Source organism: Panthera leo, chromosome C1 (genome assembly GCF_018350215.1).
Source record: "Panthera leo isolate Ple1 chromosome C1, P.leo_Ple1_pat1.1, whole genome shotgun sequence".
In the NCBI taxonomy this organism is placed as follows: domain Eukaryota; kingdom Metazoa; phylum Chordata; class Mammalia; order Carnivora; family Felidae; genus Panthera; species Panthera leo.
Window position 1 is genome coordinate 33,859,772 of NC_056686.1, and position 16,643 is coordinate 33,876,414.

The following is a 16,643-nucleotide window of genomic DNA, read 5'->3' on the forward strand; positions in this document are numbered from 1 at the left end:
CTTAACCAACTGAGCCACCCAGGTACCCCTAGTTTCTATTCTATTACTAGTGGTTGGATCACACCCAGACGCTTTCTTGTGCCCTTCTCATACATATGCATGCTATCAGTAACACACAAGGCCTTGACAGCCTTAACTAATTACACACCCATCCACGTGCAAACTTTAAACTTGGTTAAATACAACCAGTCTATATGTGACTCAAAGGGTACAGGTGTGAATATTCAAAAAAGTGTTTTTTACATTTGGATTTTTGAAAAATCTCAGCAACTCTGACTACAAAATCCTGTCCTTCCCTTGTTTAATTTTTAATTTTTACACACATGAATTCTACTCATGGTGTTATGTGTATATTTTTTGCAGCTTGTTTTTTTCCAGTATATAATCCAATATATGTAGGAAGTCATTTTTTAGGAAAATATGAATAAACTCCGTTTACCTTACTGTTCTCTTCCCCTTTCTTTGGCCATTCTTTCAACTGCATTTGATTCCAAAATATGAAGTTTTTTTGTTTGTTTTTTTAAGATTTCATTATTAGGTAATCTCCATACGCAACGTGGGGCTCAAACTCAACCCCTAGATTAAGAGTCACATGTTCAGGGCACCTGGGTAGCTCAGTGGGTTAAGCATCTGACTCTTTATCTCAGCTCAGGTCATGATCTCATGGTTCAGGAGTTTAAGCCCCTCATTGGTCTCTGTGCTGACAGCACAGAGCCTCCTTGGGGTTCTGTCTGTCCCTCTCTATGCCCCTTCCCACTCACGCGCATGCACTCTTGCTCCCAAAAATAAATACATAAACTTAAAAAAAAAAAAAAGAGTCACATGTTCTATCGACAGAGCCAGCTAGGCACCCCCACCCAAATATGAAGGTTTTTTGTTTTTCTGTTTTCATTTAAGTAATCTACACCCCATGTGGGGCTTGAGCTCATGACCATGAGATCAAGAGTCACATGCTCTTCCAACTGAGCCAGCCTGGTGCCCCCAAATATGAAGATTTTTATCATTCCCCTCTTGATGGACAAGATTGCCTCCAAATCGTCACTATTACAAACAATAAACATGCTTGTATATGGGTTGTTTTTTTTTTTTTGCTTGTGTACAAATATGAATATTTTTCTTGCGTCTATCCCGTAAGTGGACTTGTGGTGTCAGAGGACATGTACATTTAAAGCTCTAATTCACCACTAAATTGCTCTTTGAAGGGCTTTCTCAATTCACATTCCTTCTGACAGTCTGTTAGAGAACCTGTTCCCCTCCATCTTCATCAACACTCAAGAATATCAGTTTTTTTTTTTTATTTTTTATGTTTATTCATTTTTTGAAAGAGAGAGACAGAGCACAAGCAGGGGTGGGACAGAGAGAGAGGGGGATACAGAATCTGAAGCAGGCTCCAGGCTCTGAGCTGTCAGCACAGAGCCCGACGCAGGGCTCGATCTCACGATCCGCGAGATCATGACCTGAGCTGAAGTCGGATGCTCGACCGACTGAGCCACCCAGGTGCCCCAGAATATCAGTTTTTAAGATTTTTGCCAACCTGAAAGGGAAGAAACATTTAAAAACTCAAGTCCTTGATTATTACTGAGATCAAAGATCTTTCCAGATGTTTCTTTGCCATTGTTATTCCCTCTTCTGTGAATTGCTTATCGGTAGCCTCTGTCCACTTCTCAACCGGATTCCCAGTATCCTAATGCGTCGATTTGTAGGTGTTCTTTATAGAAAGTCCAGATATTATGTCTTCAGGTTTTTTGCTTATCTCTCACTTTATTTAAAGCAACATTTAGGAGTCCTGCCTTTCACGGAGCTTCCTGTTCCTGTGTAGAAGGAGGCCTGCCCTCCATGGGGAAGGCTCCGGGCCTCCTGTCCCACCTTCTCTGTCTTCCCCACTGGAAGGAGTGACTCATGTGCTTGGTAACTTGGGCCCGAAGGAGTAGCCAAATTGCTCAGCTCAGTCTCTTCCTCCCTGTTGTCTGTGAGAAAGCACACATCCCAGTCTGCCCAGGCCCCCGGTGTCCCAGGGCCGGTCCCCCCGAGGGCGGGCCATCAGCAAACCTGCTTGCCTCGCAGACCTAAGCCATATTGTCCAGCCTCGGTTGTGGTAGTCATAAAAGTAATATTTGTATCTCCATCTGTCCCACACTCCTGTGTCTATCTCTTGATGGGTTTTTGTATCAGTCAGAGTCCAAACAGAAAACAGATGGCACATTCAAATTAGGATAATTCAAGAGGTTTTCTTTAAAGGCACTATTTAGGAAGGTGTGGGCAGGGTGTAGGGGAGATACCTGAGATAGCTCAGCAAGGTAGGGCTGGTGCCAGCAGCTCTGCCACCGTCCCTAGGCCCGAAAAGGTGAAGGGTTTGGGGGGGTGGTGACTCCAATCTGGCTGAAAGGTCATGTAGAGATAGCCGCCTTCCAAGTTGCAGAAGCCCTCAGTTGAAGGACACTGACAGCTTGAAGCAGCCTGTAGAGTGGAAGCCTGAGAAATGCACACCCTGACCTTGCTCTCCTTTCCCCTTCAAATCTCCCGCTTCCCTCCGGGCTAGGTAAACCACACGTCCCAGAGAACAAAGGGAACCCGCTGATGTAATCAACATAGGCCCGCCTCCTTGGACAGTGAGCAAGGAGGAAATAAGCTCTGGAGGGACAAACAGTGTATCTGGCCCGTTCGTCTCTCTTCCTCCCTCAGGATACATGCTTACCCTTCATCTGAGTGAAAAACTCAACGTCCCAGTCAACGGGATGCACAAAATCCCATTGGCTACTGTTTTACCACGAGACAATCTCAGCCTGGCATCAGCCCTCCTGAAAGCTAAAACTTTACTACCGCTGATGTTCTTTGGATAAGGAATCAGGTGAAAGTGAGGAGCGTGTGTCAGCAGAATTTGGAAATGGCCTCTCCAACTCCTGCTCCCTGGTGTTTGCACACCTTCTCGCAGATATTCAACCAAACCCTAATCTAGGTACTGCTATAAAGAGATTCTGCAGATATAATTAAGGTCCCAAACCAGTTATGAAAGGGAGATTGTCCCGGGTGAGCCTGACCTAATCAGATGAGTTTTTGAAAGGGTGAGAGCTCTTCCTGGAGAAGATCTGGATATATGGAGGCCTCAGTTCTATGGCCACAGGGAACTGGACTCTGCCACAACCATGTGCACCTGAGAGAGGACCCTGAGCTCCAGACGAGAATGCAACCTAACTCTGATATTGGCCTTTTGAGCTGAGAACCCAGGCAGGCATGGTGAACGTGGTGACCTCTGACCTCCAGAATGTGAGCTAATGAGTAGTATTCGTGATAACTCCTCGGGTAGCCACAGAAACCAAACGGGCAGACAGTAAAGTCACAGAAGCATAGCTGTTACCATCCACATGATTGTAGCTCGTCATAAGGCCTAAATCGTATCCCGGCGGTCCATCCAATGCTCCATCCAAGTTCGCTTTGTCCTCCTCCAGCACCTCAATGGGATGAGCTTCCCTACCTGGTGCAATGACTCGTACCTTCCTTCCCGTAGCAGCTGTGTTCTCAGTTTTCCACCGACCAGAGCCTTGTATCCTCGCCCCCTGCTGGGCAGCAACGCAGTCTCCCCCTGGTGACCAGGAACAGTTACCCCAGGCCAGCTAGAGAACCTCTTCCCTGGCTGTGTAGTGACCTGAGGAACCTAAAATGAGCAGAGTACATTTCAGCTGCTAGTTCATTAGCACCGTGGCCATGCTTTCTGGTGGAAGAATTACTACTGTGCACAGTAGAACCTTCAGATCCACTAAAGCCTACGGTTCTTTTTTGTTTGTTTGTTTTCAATGTTTTATTTATTTTGGGGGGGAGGGGAGGTGGGGGGGGGGGGGGGACACAGAATCCAAAACAGGCTCCAGGCTCTGAGCTGTCAGCAGAGAGCCCAACTTGGGGCTTCAACCCACAAGCAGCAAGATCATGACCTGACCTGAAGTTGGACGCTTAACCGACTGAGCCACTCAGGTGCCCCGAACCTTTGAGGTTTTTTATGTGCCCCTTTTTGAAGGCAAATGTGTCCTCCCTGAACCCAGAGGTAATTGCTATCCCAAATAGGTGTTGATTACTTCATTGCTTGTCTTTATAGTTTTATTATATATATATATATATATATATATATATATATATATATTTTTTTTTTTTTTTTAGTTTTTTAAATATTTATTTGTTTTTGAGAGAGAGACAGAGCATGAGCGGGGCAGGGGCAGAGAGAGAGGGAGACACAGACTCCGAAGCAGACTCCAGGCTCTGAGTCGTCAGCACGGAGCCCGACACGGGGCTCGAACCCACGAACCGTGAGATCATGACCTGAGCCAAAGTTGGACGCTTAACTGAACCACCCACGTGCCTCGGTGTTATTTTTAATGTTTGTTTATTTCGAGAGAGAGAGAGAGAGGGAGAGAGTTTGAGCGAGTGGGGGGAGGGGCAGAGAGCAAGGTTAGAGAGAGTCCCAAGCAAGTTCCGTGCTTTCAGTGCAGAGCCTGACTCAGGGCTCGATCCCGCAGACCATGAGATCATGACCTGAGCTGAAACCAAGAGTCAGACACTTAACCGGCCGAGCCACGCAGGTCCTCCAATAGTTTTATTATATATATTTTACTATGTAATATTATATATAATACTACACATTGTTTAGTTTAGCCTGTGTTGTGAAATTACACTGTATGTTTTCTTTGGGGATTTGCTTTCTGTCCTGACATTAATGCGTGAGACTCATTCTTGCTAACGCGCGTTGCTAGTTGGTTTTTACGGCTATGTTACGTTGTATTACATTGTACGGATGTATTGCAGTTGATTTGTTCTCCGGTTGATGGGTATTTGAGTTTCCAGTTTTCCATAATCATGAGTAAGGCTGCTATAAACGTTTGTGTATAGATTGTAGTACAAACACAAGTTTTCATTTTCCTCAGAAAAATACCTAGGTGTGTGATTGCTGAGAGACATGTTAAGTGTGTGTTTAACTTTGTGAGACACTCCACCAAATTGTTTCCCAGAGTAGCTCTGCCTTTTCGGCAGGCTCGCAGGCGCCCTGGGAGAGTCCCAGCCTCTCTGTCTCACCATCACCACTGACTGCTGTCAGCTCTGATCTCCTGGCTTCGTGAACCATCCTGACAGATGCATGGCAATGTCCGGCGGTGTTTTTCTTTGCTCTTCCCTAAGACCTAATGATGTCGAGCATCTTTTGATTTGCTGATTTGCTATCCAAATATCTTTTTTTTTTAATTTTTTTTTAACGTTTATTTATTTTTGAGACAGAGAGAGACAGAGCATGAACGGGGGAGGGGCAGAGAGAGAGGGAGACACAGAATCCGAAGCAGGCTCCAGGCTCTGAGCCATCAGCCCAGAGCCCGATGCAGGGCTCGAACTCATGGACTGTGAGATCGTGACCCGGGGTGAAGTCAGACGCTTAACCGACTGAACCACCCAGGCGCCCCTCCAAATATCTTTTTGAGGGAAGTGTCTGTTAAAAGTATTTGCCTACTTTTAAATTGAGCTATTTTGTTATTACTGAGTTTTGAGAGGTTTGGTTTTTTTTTTATGTATTCTAGACACATATCCTTTGTCACATACGTGTTTTGCAAATATTTCCTCCCAGTCTGTGACTTGACTTTTCATTCTTCAACAGTGCCTTCCACAGAGCAGAAATGTTTCATTTTGATGAAGCCTGACTTTTTTAATTAAAGTTTTTATTTATGTTTTTAAAAAATGAATCATGCTTTTGGCGTCATATATAAAAAACCCTTTGCCTACTCCCAGGACACAGTCATTTTCTTTCATGTTTTCTTCAAGAAGTTTTATAGTGGTAGGTTTTACATTGAGCCTACAATCCATTTCGAGTTAATTTTGGTATAAAGTGAAAGGGGTGGGCCAAAGTTCAGTTTTCACATGTGAATATTCGATTGTCCCAGCGCTGTTTTTTTGAAAATAGCATCCTTTCTCCACATTTGCCTTTGCAACTTTGTAAAAAAAACAAATTGACCACAATACGGGCAGGTCCATTTCTGGACTTTAGTCTTCCTTCCCACTTTACTTTTACTTTCTAGAAGTTCTGTTTACTTTCTAGAAGTTCTGTTTAGTTTCTTTTCAACTCTGCCTAATCCTTTCTTGATGGTCTGTTACCCCCTTGTCAAACTTTTGATGTCTTTTGTATTTCTTTAAAGAGATTAAGTTCATATATTCTATTCTCTGTATGATCATTCTAGTAGCTGTCAGATGCATGGGTCTGATTCTGCCATGCATTGTTTCTGCTGATACACACGTAGTGTCTTCTTACCTCCTATGTTTGAGGGCTTTTAAAAATGTATGCAGGGGCACCTGGCTGGCTCAGTCAGTTGAGCATATGACCCTTGATCTCAGGGTTGCGAGTTCAAGCCCAATGCTGGGTGTAAAGATTACTTAAAAATATCATTGGAGGGGTGCCTGGGTGGCTCAGTCGGTTAAGCATCTGACTTGGGCTCAGGTCATGATCTCACAGTTCGTGAGTTTGAGCCCCACGTTGGGCTCTGTGCTGACAGCTCGGAGCCTGGAGCCTGCTTTGGATTCTATCTCCCTCTCTCTCTGCCCCTCCCCCACTCATGCTCTGTGTCTCAAAAATAAATAAACGTTAAAAAAAATTTTTATAATATCTTTGGAAACGTATCTGTGGGAGGTGAGGCCTCGGTGAAAATGTGTCCCACTATGGAGACCTCTTCCATATTTGCTTCTGCCAACTGACTGGAGGCACCACAAACTTAAAATCACTTCAGCTAAGTTTTAGGCTTGAGGTTTTTTTTAACACGAAGTTATGGGGCATCACTTCCAAGTGAGGATGGCCCCAGGTTTGGAGACAGGGTATCCTCATTGTCTTTTTCTGTTAGTCGCGTTTTTCCAGTTCAGTCATGTCTCTAGTTCACGTGCAAGGAATCCCGCCATCACGTAGAGGGTTCCCGTCCAAACTCTTTGCCAGTCACAAAAGTGGTATCCTTTAAACTTTTAAAGCATTTCATCCTGGGTGCCTGGGTGGCTCAGTAGGTTAAGCTTCTGACTCTTGATTTCAGCTCAGGTCATGATCTCACGGTCCGTGGGATCGAGCTGCACGTCGGGCTCTCCACCGACAGTGCACAGCCTGACTGAGACTCTCTCTCTGCCTCTCCCCTGCTTGCTCTCTCTCTCAAAATAAATAAATAAACTTTAATTAATTAATTAATTAAAACATTTCATCCCTATTTCCTGTTGCTCATTGGGGCAGGACATTAAAAGACTCATGGAAACCTACTTCTAAGTGAAATATCCTCAAAATTAAAAATTGTAAGAATATTGACTCCTTTAGGGGCTCTGGGATTTTTGCTCCTGTGTATTGCTTTATGAATAAATCACACATATCTCAAAATCTATATTACAAAGTTTTTTTCTAACAATCCAATTTTATCACTTGATCAGAGGGAAGAGGGAGCCAGGTCTTCTGACATACAGATGAAGCAAACACAGGTCAGCATCATTTTGCATTTTAAAAAAATCATAAATTTCAAAGGAGGAAGAATTCATAACTTTGGATTCTCAAAACCAAAAATCATACTGGAACAGAATTTAATATCAGTTTAAAGACCAAGTCAATTTTCCATCGGGCAAATTCATTCCAGTGGATGGAAAACGGAATATGTTGCAAAATAATTTACAGTGTGTTTAAAAATAGGCAGAGAGCACACACTGCTCAGCCCCATTCACGTATAGACAGACTTTAGAAAGAACAGCAGTTCTCACAACATAAATTTATATTTTCTTATTTATTTATTTATTTATTTATTTATTTACTTACTTATTTTTAGTAATCTCTACACCAAACATGGGGTTCAAACTCATGACCCCAAGATTAAGAGTCACATGCTCTTCTAACTGAGCCAGCCAGGCAAACCCACACATTTACATTTTCAATCATGTTAAACTGTGACTTGGGAAGCACAATTTTAAGGAAATAATTTCTGAAGCCTTATAATCAGTTTTTTAGTTGATTGGCTCTCACCCAAGTGAAAATATCAAAGAGAACCTCTAGAAGAAAGCTCTTTGTTCCAAATATCAATCCCACTTAGAAGAAAAGATATTAGGGTAGGGGGGAGTTAAACACACGTTTTAAAGATCCCTTTTTATTTTAACCAATGACTGAAATACATGGGTGGGGTGGCGGGACCTCCTCCTGGTTCTTCTATTGAGGTAAAATTTATGTACGTTCAAGTATCATTGCAATCAAGATATTAACCGTTTCCATTACATAGGAAAGTTGCCCATGCCCAGTTCCAGTCACCCCCACCCTCACCCGCACCCTCACCCCCAGAGGTAGCTACTATTCTCACATCTGTTGTCATAGCTCAGTTTGTCCGGTTCGTACATTGGAAAACTCTTCTGTAAAGAGACAAATGGTAACTATTTCAGGCTTTGTGGGCCACTTATGATTGTGTCACTACTACGTCTCCTCCTTTTCCTTTACAATCTTCTAAAAATGCAAAAACCGCTCTGAGCTCAAGGTCACCCAGAAGCAGGCATTGGGCCAGATTTGACCAATGGGCCATGATCTAGAACCCCATATAAGTGGAATCATGCAGTATGTATTCTTTTAGTCTGGCTTCTTTACTTAACATACTTTTAAGATTCAAACCATGTTATTGCATTGATCAATTACCCTTTTTACTCATTCGGGGTGTGTTGATTTTTTTCTGTATTACCTGTTTCTCTTTCATTGTTTTCTCCTTTCCTCTTTTTTATTTCCTTTCTCTTTTATTATTTGAGTTTAATTGACTCTTCTCTTCCTAACATTTTAAGGTGAAAAATTAGATAATTGTTTTGTTTTCTAGAATTAGCATTGACAGCTATAAATGTCCTTCTAAGTGTTGCTTTAGCTGCATTCCCCAAATTTTGAGATGGTATAATTTCTTTTTTTTTTTTTAATTTTAACGTTTATTTTTATTTTTGAGACAGAGAGAGACAGAGCATGAACAGGGGAGGGGCAGAGAGAGAGGGAGACACAGAATCTGAAACAGGCTCCAGGCTCTGAGTGGTCAGCACAAAGCCCGACATGGGGCTCGAACTCACGGACCGTGAGATCATGACTTGAGCCGAAGTCGGATGCTTAACCGACCGAGCCACCCAGGCGCCCCGAGATGGTATAATTTCATCATCACTCACTTCAAAATATTTTTTCATATCCTTTGTAATCTTTTACTGACCTACAGGTTAAAAGTGTGTCCTCTAATATCTAAATGTTTGGGTGTTTTCTAGCTTTTACGTTTATTTTTGTTTGTTTTTAACTTAATTCCATGGTGATCAAAGAACATACTCTGTATGGTTTAAGTCCTTCGAAATTCGCTGAGACTTGTCCTATTGCCTAGAAAATAGGCTACTTTGGTAAAAGTTCCTTGTGCACTTGAACAGAAAATGTATTCTGAGGTTTTGAAATCAGTGTTCTGTAAATGTCGATTAGGTCAAATTGGTTGATAATTTTGTTTAAATTTTCTGTATCCTTACTATTTTTTTTAATTTTTTTTAAATGTTTTTATTTATTTTTGAGACAGAGACAGAGCACGAGCCAGGGGAGGGGCAGAGAGAGAGGGAGACATAGAATCTGAAGTAGGCTCCAGGCTCTGAGTTGTCAGCACAGAGCTCGACGCTGGGCTCGAACTCACAGAGTATGAGATCATGACCTGAGCTAAAGTCAGATGCTTAACCAACTGAGCCACCCAGGCGCCCCTGTATCCTTACTATTTTTAGTGCTTCTTTGATCAATCACCAAGAAGAGACAACAATGTGAAATATGTATACGTACCTGTATCAGTCAGCTTAGGCTGCCATAACAAAATACTACAACTGGGTGGCTTAAACCACAGACATTTATTTCTCATAGTTCTGGAGGCTGTGAAGTCCAGCATCAAAGTGTGAGCAGATTCAGTCCATAGTGAGAGCCATCTTCCTGGCTTGCAAACAGCCAGACTTGCTGTATCTTCACATGGCTGAGAAAGGAAGAGCTGTGTCTCTTCCTCTTCTTATATGGACAATAATTTCATCATGAGGGCCCCACCCTCATGACTTCATCTAAACCTAATTATCTGCCAAAAGCCCTACCTACAAATACCATCACTTTGTGGATTAAGGCTTCGACATATAAATTTGGGGAGGGGGACACAAACATTCAGTCCATAACAGCAGCTAACAACAGAGCTTCAGATACATAAAGCAAAATTGATAGAACTATCAAGAGAACTAGTCAAATCCACAATCACTGGAGATTTCACCCTCTTTCTTGAAAGGCCGATCCTGGGGCGCCTGAGTGGCTCAGGTTAAGCGTCCGACTTCAGCTCAGGTCATGATCTCACAGTTCATGGGTTCGAGCCCCATGTCGGGCTCTGTTCTGACAGCTCAGAGCCTGGAGCCCGTTTCAGATTCTGTGTCTCCTCTCTCTCTCTCTGCCCCTCCCCTGTTCATGCTCTGTCTCTGTCTCAAAAATGAAAAATAAACAGTAAAAAAAAAAATAAAATAAAATAAAAAGAAAGGCCGATCCTTTTATCACTAAGAAGTGATATCTTGGGGTGCCTGGGTGGCTCAGTCGGTTAAGTGTCCAACTCTTGATTTGGGCTCAGGTCATGATCTCATGGTTTATGAGATCAAGCCCCCACATTGGGGTCTGCATTGATGGCCCAGAGCCTGCTTGGGATTCTCTCCTTCTCTCTCTGCCTCTACCCCACTCGTACTCTCTCTCTCTCTGTCTCTCAAAGGAAACAAATAAACTTAAAAAAAAAAAGAATGATATCTTTATCTCTGATAATATTCCTTTTCTAATATTGATACAGCAATAACCGATTTCTTACCCTTCCAGTCAAGACAGAGTAGCAGGGACCAGATTTATCCTCTCACTGGAAACAAACAAATGAAAATAAACAAAATACGTGGGACAGAAGTTTTCAAGACAGCCAACATCAGGCAAAGAAAAATAGTGATCCCTGCAAGATGGGAGACAAATGACTTAAATCCTATGATTGTCCAAACTTATCGCCTTGGGAGAGCTGCTAGGTCATGTCATAAATAGGGGGAACTTGGGCAGAACATGAGCGATGCCTTGAGAAGATGGAACTGAGAGTCTGGAGACAAGGAAGCTAGAGTTCATAGAAGAGAATACGAGAGAGTAGAGAGCTGCACAAAGAGAAGACCCTGAAGATTGACAGAGGACTCCGCTCCAGCATTCAACAGAGTCACCGTCGGTACATGCGTGTGAGGACAACCTCTGAGGCTAGAGAAAGAATCATCCAAAAGGATTAGAGGGAACAGTGCCTGGCGCTCACACAAGGCTAGGCTAGAAAACTAAATTCGCCAGATACTAGGCACAGTATTCAAGCATTTTGTAGAATGCCCCAGGAGTGGGGAATAATTAGTCTTAGATTGAGCACTGCTGCGCCTATTTTCAAGTATGCTATTCAATGGTTTAGGTGTATTCACAGACTCGTGCAGCCATCACCACAATCAATTTTGAAACATCGTCATCATCCCACCCAAAACACCTCATGTCCCCTGGTTTCCCTTCTTTCTGCTGCCAAGCGCCTCCTAGGCCCTAGTCAACCAGTAATCTACTTACTGTCTCCACAGACTTGCCTATCCTGGACATGTCATATAAACAGAATGTTTTAGGGGCACCTGGGTGGCTCAGTCGGTTAGGCGGCCGACTTCGGCTCGGGTCATGATCTCACGGTCCGTGGGTTCGAGCCCCGCGTCGGACTCTGTGCTGACAGCTCAGAGCCTGGAGCCTGTTTCAGATTCTGTGTCTCCCTCCCTCTGACCCTCCCCCGTTCATGCTCTATCTCTCTCTGTCTCAAAAATAAATAAACGTTAAAAAAAAAAATTTAAACAGAATGTTTTATCATGGGGGCCTTTTGGGTCCGGCTCCTGTCACTTAATGTAATGTTTTCAAGATTCATCCATGTTATAGCCCGTATCAGTACTTCATTTCTTTTATTCCATTTCGTGGACATACGAATTTCACTCATCAGTCGATGGCTACTGAGTTGTTTCTACTTTGGGGCTATAATGAATAATACTGCCACGAACATGTGTGTGTGAGTCACGTCCTTTCATTTTTCTTGAGTGTCACCTAGGAGTTTACGTGTTGGGGTCATATGGTAACTCCGTATTTCAACATTTGATGAACTGCTGTATTGTTTTCCAAAGTGACCTGTTTTACATTCCACTGGCAAAGTATAAAGTTCCATCCTAGTGAGCGCATCTCTTTGTGCTTTTGATTTGCACTTCCCTGATGGTGAATGATGTTGAGATCTTTTTCTGTGCTTATTGGCCATTCGTATATCTTCTTTGGATTCTATCGGCTTTTTACCTTTATCAGCAGAAGGGAGTGGGACAAGGACATGATAACAGCCAGCGGCAGGTTGGTTGTGGCAACGTCACTTTCCTTTGAGGGATGGCAGGGGTCTATCAGACAGGTTACCTCCCCAGTCCCAACCTGATTGGCTGGTTTAAGATTCTGTTTCCGGAAGAAGCTCCAACTGTAGTTAAGTCTCATTTTGGCCATGTGGGACTTTGCATAAGTGACTCCATTTGGGGACCTATTGTCTTGTTTTTAAGAACTGCTTCTCCTGAAGTAGGCAGCTATTGAAGTCTCTGTTCAGCTCTTTTAGGCTTCCAGCTGTTTTTTTCCCTTAATCTCTTTGGAGTCTCTCCACTCATGTAGTTTAGGGATCAGCCAAGGATTTTAGAAAAACTTATATATAGCTTTAGTGCTGCCCCTTCTGTAACCCCCTCCTTTCTGGTTTTCCCTCCTCAATGTCCTGCTGCTCTGACAGCCCCCAGCTCTGTCCTGTGACTACTCAGGCTACAGCTTTCTGTGTTCTCTCTATCCCTATGTTTTGCAACAACTGGGAAGTACTCTCTGAGGAGAAACCATATAAATGTGGATCTCACCCACACGTTGCCTTATTCCAAGAATCGAATCCCCTCAAGCTTCTGCCTGCTTTTTGTCATTCTCCAGTGCCTTCCAGGCATCTTTAAAAATATTTTGATGAGAGTTTATCATTTTTATCTGCAAGAGGACTAAACTGTGGTAGACCACACTGCCAATACCCAAAGTTAGGACTCTGTTCCTGCACTATTAACCTTTTTATATTAGTTATAAAAAGTATTTATTATCCGGGTGCCTGGCTGGCTCAGGTGGTAGAACATGCAACTCTGGATCTCACGGTTGTGAATTTGAGCCCCATGTTGGGTGTAGAGATTATTTTGGTTTTTTAAATTTATTTAGTTATTACTTTGAGAGAGCATGCACGCACACAAGCGAGGGAGGGGCAGAGAGAGAGGGAGGCAGAGAATCCCAAGCAGACTCCACCCTGTCAGCACAGAGCCCGACAAAGGTCTCTTTCTTACGAACTGCGAGATCACGTCCTGAGCAGAGACCAAGAGTTAGACGCCAGACTGACTGAGACACCCAGGTGTCCCGGCTATAGAGGTTACTTTAAAAAATAAAATAAAATCTTTGTGGTGCCTGGGTGACTCAGTTGTTGGGTGTCCCACTCTTGGTCTTGGCTCAGGTCACGATCTCATGTTTTGTGAGATCGAGCCCTGCGTCGGGCTCTGTGCTGACAGCACAGAGTCTGCTTGGAATTCTCTCTCCCTCTGTCTCTGCCACTCCCCAACTTGCACTCACACACTCTCTCTCAAAATAAACATTTAAAAAATAAATAAAATAAAATAAATTCTTTAAAAAAGTATTTATTGGGGCGCCTGGGTGGCTCAGTCGGTTAAGCATCCGACTTCGGCTCAGGTCATGATCTCGCGGTCTGTGAGTTCGAGCCCCGCATCGGGCTCTGTGCTGACAGCTCGGAGCCTGGAACCTGTTTCAGATTCTGTGTCTCCCTCTCTCTCTGACCCTCCCCCGTTCATGCTGTCTCTCCCTGTCTCAAAAATAAATAAACGTTAAAAAAAAAATTTTTTTAATTTAAAAAAAAGTAAAAAAATAAAAAAGTATTTATTATCTATTTTATTATACAACTAATAAATACTCATATGTTAAAAAATTGTCAAATGGTACAGAAGCATCAAAGGAAAAATCAGTTTTTAAGGAATTAAAAAATACATCATTTTTTTGGGGGGGCATAAGGGAGCAAGGGGCAGAGAGAGAGGGAGAGAGAGAAGTGGGGCTCACCCTAAGCGGGGTTCGAACCCACAAACTGTGAGATCATAACCTGAGCCAGAGTTGGGTGCTTAACCGAGTAAGCCGCCTAGGTGCCCCCATCACTTTACTTGTTTCTAGTCATTCACATCTCATCCCCTTCTCCATAATAGTTTGATATTTCTCCTTTATAAACACACACACACACACACACGAATGATATGACACTATCCACGTTATTTGACAATCCGCATTTTGTTCACTTGCGTGTTTCAGAGTCTTTCTATAGGTACCTATTTATTCTTTCGTCACATATTCATACAGCATTTGCTGTGTGTCAGGCACCATTCTAGGTCCTGGCAACCAAATCTGTGAACCAAACATGCACAAAACTGGCTTCCGCAGGGTGGGAGGCGATGGATCAGAAACAAGCAATACATACAATAACGTGTTAAGTGCTGTGGAGAGAAATCAAGTGAGAGAGGCAATAGAGAGTCTCGGCCCTCTGGGTGGGTCAGGAGTTGGCAATTTTTCAAAGGATAAACAAGGAAGGCCTCGCTCACACTGTGATGTCTGAGCAGACTCGTAAGAAGGGAGGCCGTAGGAGAAAAGAACTTTCCAGACAGAGATGGAGCAGGAGCAAAGTCTCAGCAGGAACATGCTAGCATGTTTGGGGAACAATAAAGAGGCTGCTGTGTGAGAGAGCAGAGTGAGAGAAGCAGCAGTAATAGAATATCAAGTCAGACTGCTACAGAGGGCCAGGTGACCCTGGCCTTGGAGGCCGCTGTAGCTGTCAATCTCTGCATGACATTCCATGGAAGGAGGCATTTTGACCCCTCAAACCACTAGTGTGTTTTCTTCCGTTGGTACCACACGGCGTTCCCATTGAACCCGGCCCCCACAGTCCAATGAATGCTTTTCTACTCTGTTGATGGACTAGTTGGCCTGGGTCTTTCTCAGGAGAGCTGCAAACCCAGCCCTGGTTTCCCCAAAACAATGCCATGCGGAGGTACCCTGACCTAAAGGGCAGCTTTCCCTGTGATCTCCTGGATACTCATTTTAAGCCCGCAGTCCACCTGCCTTCACGGTAGTCCCTCCCTCGGAAACCATCGTCTTCTTCCTACCGGCAGACGTGCATCAACACTTCAGTGCTCCACCCGACCAGGTCAGGTCTCCCCTAATGTCAAACATCAGAGAAGGGGGGTTATCACCGTCATCCCTTCCTCCTCACAGGCCTGGGGTTTCTGATGCAAAGCAGCTTTACCGTCTCCTCACAGTCCAAGCCTCCATACCAAGGGCATATGTAAGAATCCTGCTTTTTCGAAGCCACAGAAGGCTTCATCTCTCCATTCCCTCAGGGCAAGGGGCTCCGATCTAACACGCACTCCCATAAATAATGGATACCACTAAGGTTCTCCTTCCCCGAATGGAGGAGACTTGTTTCAAGGTGAAACACTAAATCCACCTAAGCAGAGAAGAGGGACGGCTGCTTGGCACTCTCTTACATATGGATATATTGTAATTTAATTGATTGTTCCTCTACTTTGGGGTATTTGTTTCCCTCCTTTTTGATTATTATAAATAATTCTGCAAGAGTATCTTGGCATGAGTGCAGATATTTCTGTAGAATAGATTCTTGAAAGCACAATTGCTGGGTCAGAAAGACACATGCATTTAAATGTAAAACATTCCCAAATTGCCCTACCAAAACGGCTTTACCGATTTTTACTCCCGTGAGAACGTTTCTCCACTCCATCATCATCACGAAATATTAAGAATCATTTTTCACTTTTGATATTAATATTGTTTCCACTTCCATATCTCTGATGACTAGTGAGCTTCAACATGTTTTTATGGTTTTTGACCGTTTTCCTTTTTCTGTGAGCTGACTGCTTGTTACCTTTGCTTATTTTTCTGCCGGGTAGTTTGTCATTTGCTTCTCTTGCACACGTTATTTTTAAGTTTATTCCTAGGCATGTTGAAGTGATTGTTGTTAATTGATTGCTACAGACAAATAGAAACACTATTGATTTTGGTGTGTTGGCATCCTTTCTGAACATTTTTCTTGATTTTAATAGTTTTACAGTTATCATTCCTTTCCTAGGGAGACCATTGTATCGTTTGCAAATAAGTTTACTGTAATTACTGTTGTATTTGGACTTGTGCCTACTGCTTTATTCTATATTTTCTACCGATCACGCCTTCTGATTTCCTTTTTCCTCTCCCTGCCTTTTGAGGCTTGATAGCACAATTTTGATTCTTTTGTGATCTGGACGTTCTGCATTCTGTTTCTTCCCTTCTAGTGGTTATCCTTAATATTTTGTTAAATACTGAAACAATATACCTGAACTCCACTCCTTATCCCTTATGTCCCCTGTTTTGTTGAAGTCATTTGAAATCTTAGTATCAGATTATTTTTTTAAATCTCTTTTCACATTCTACCCCTGTTACTTAGGAATCCTTTACTTTCTGCTTTTTTGCTTTATAGAATGTCCTGGGGGCACCTAGC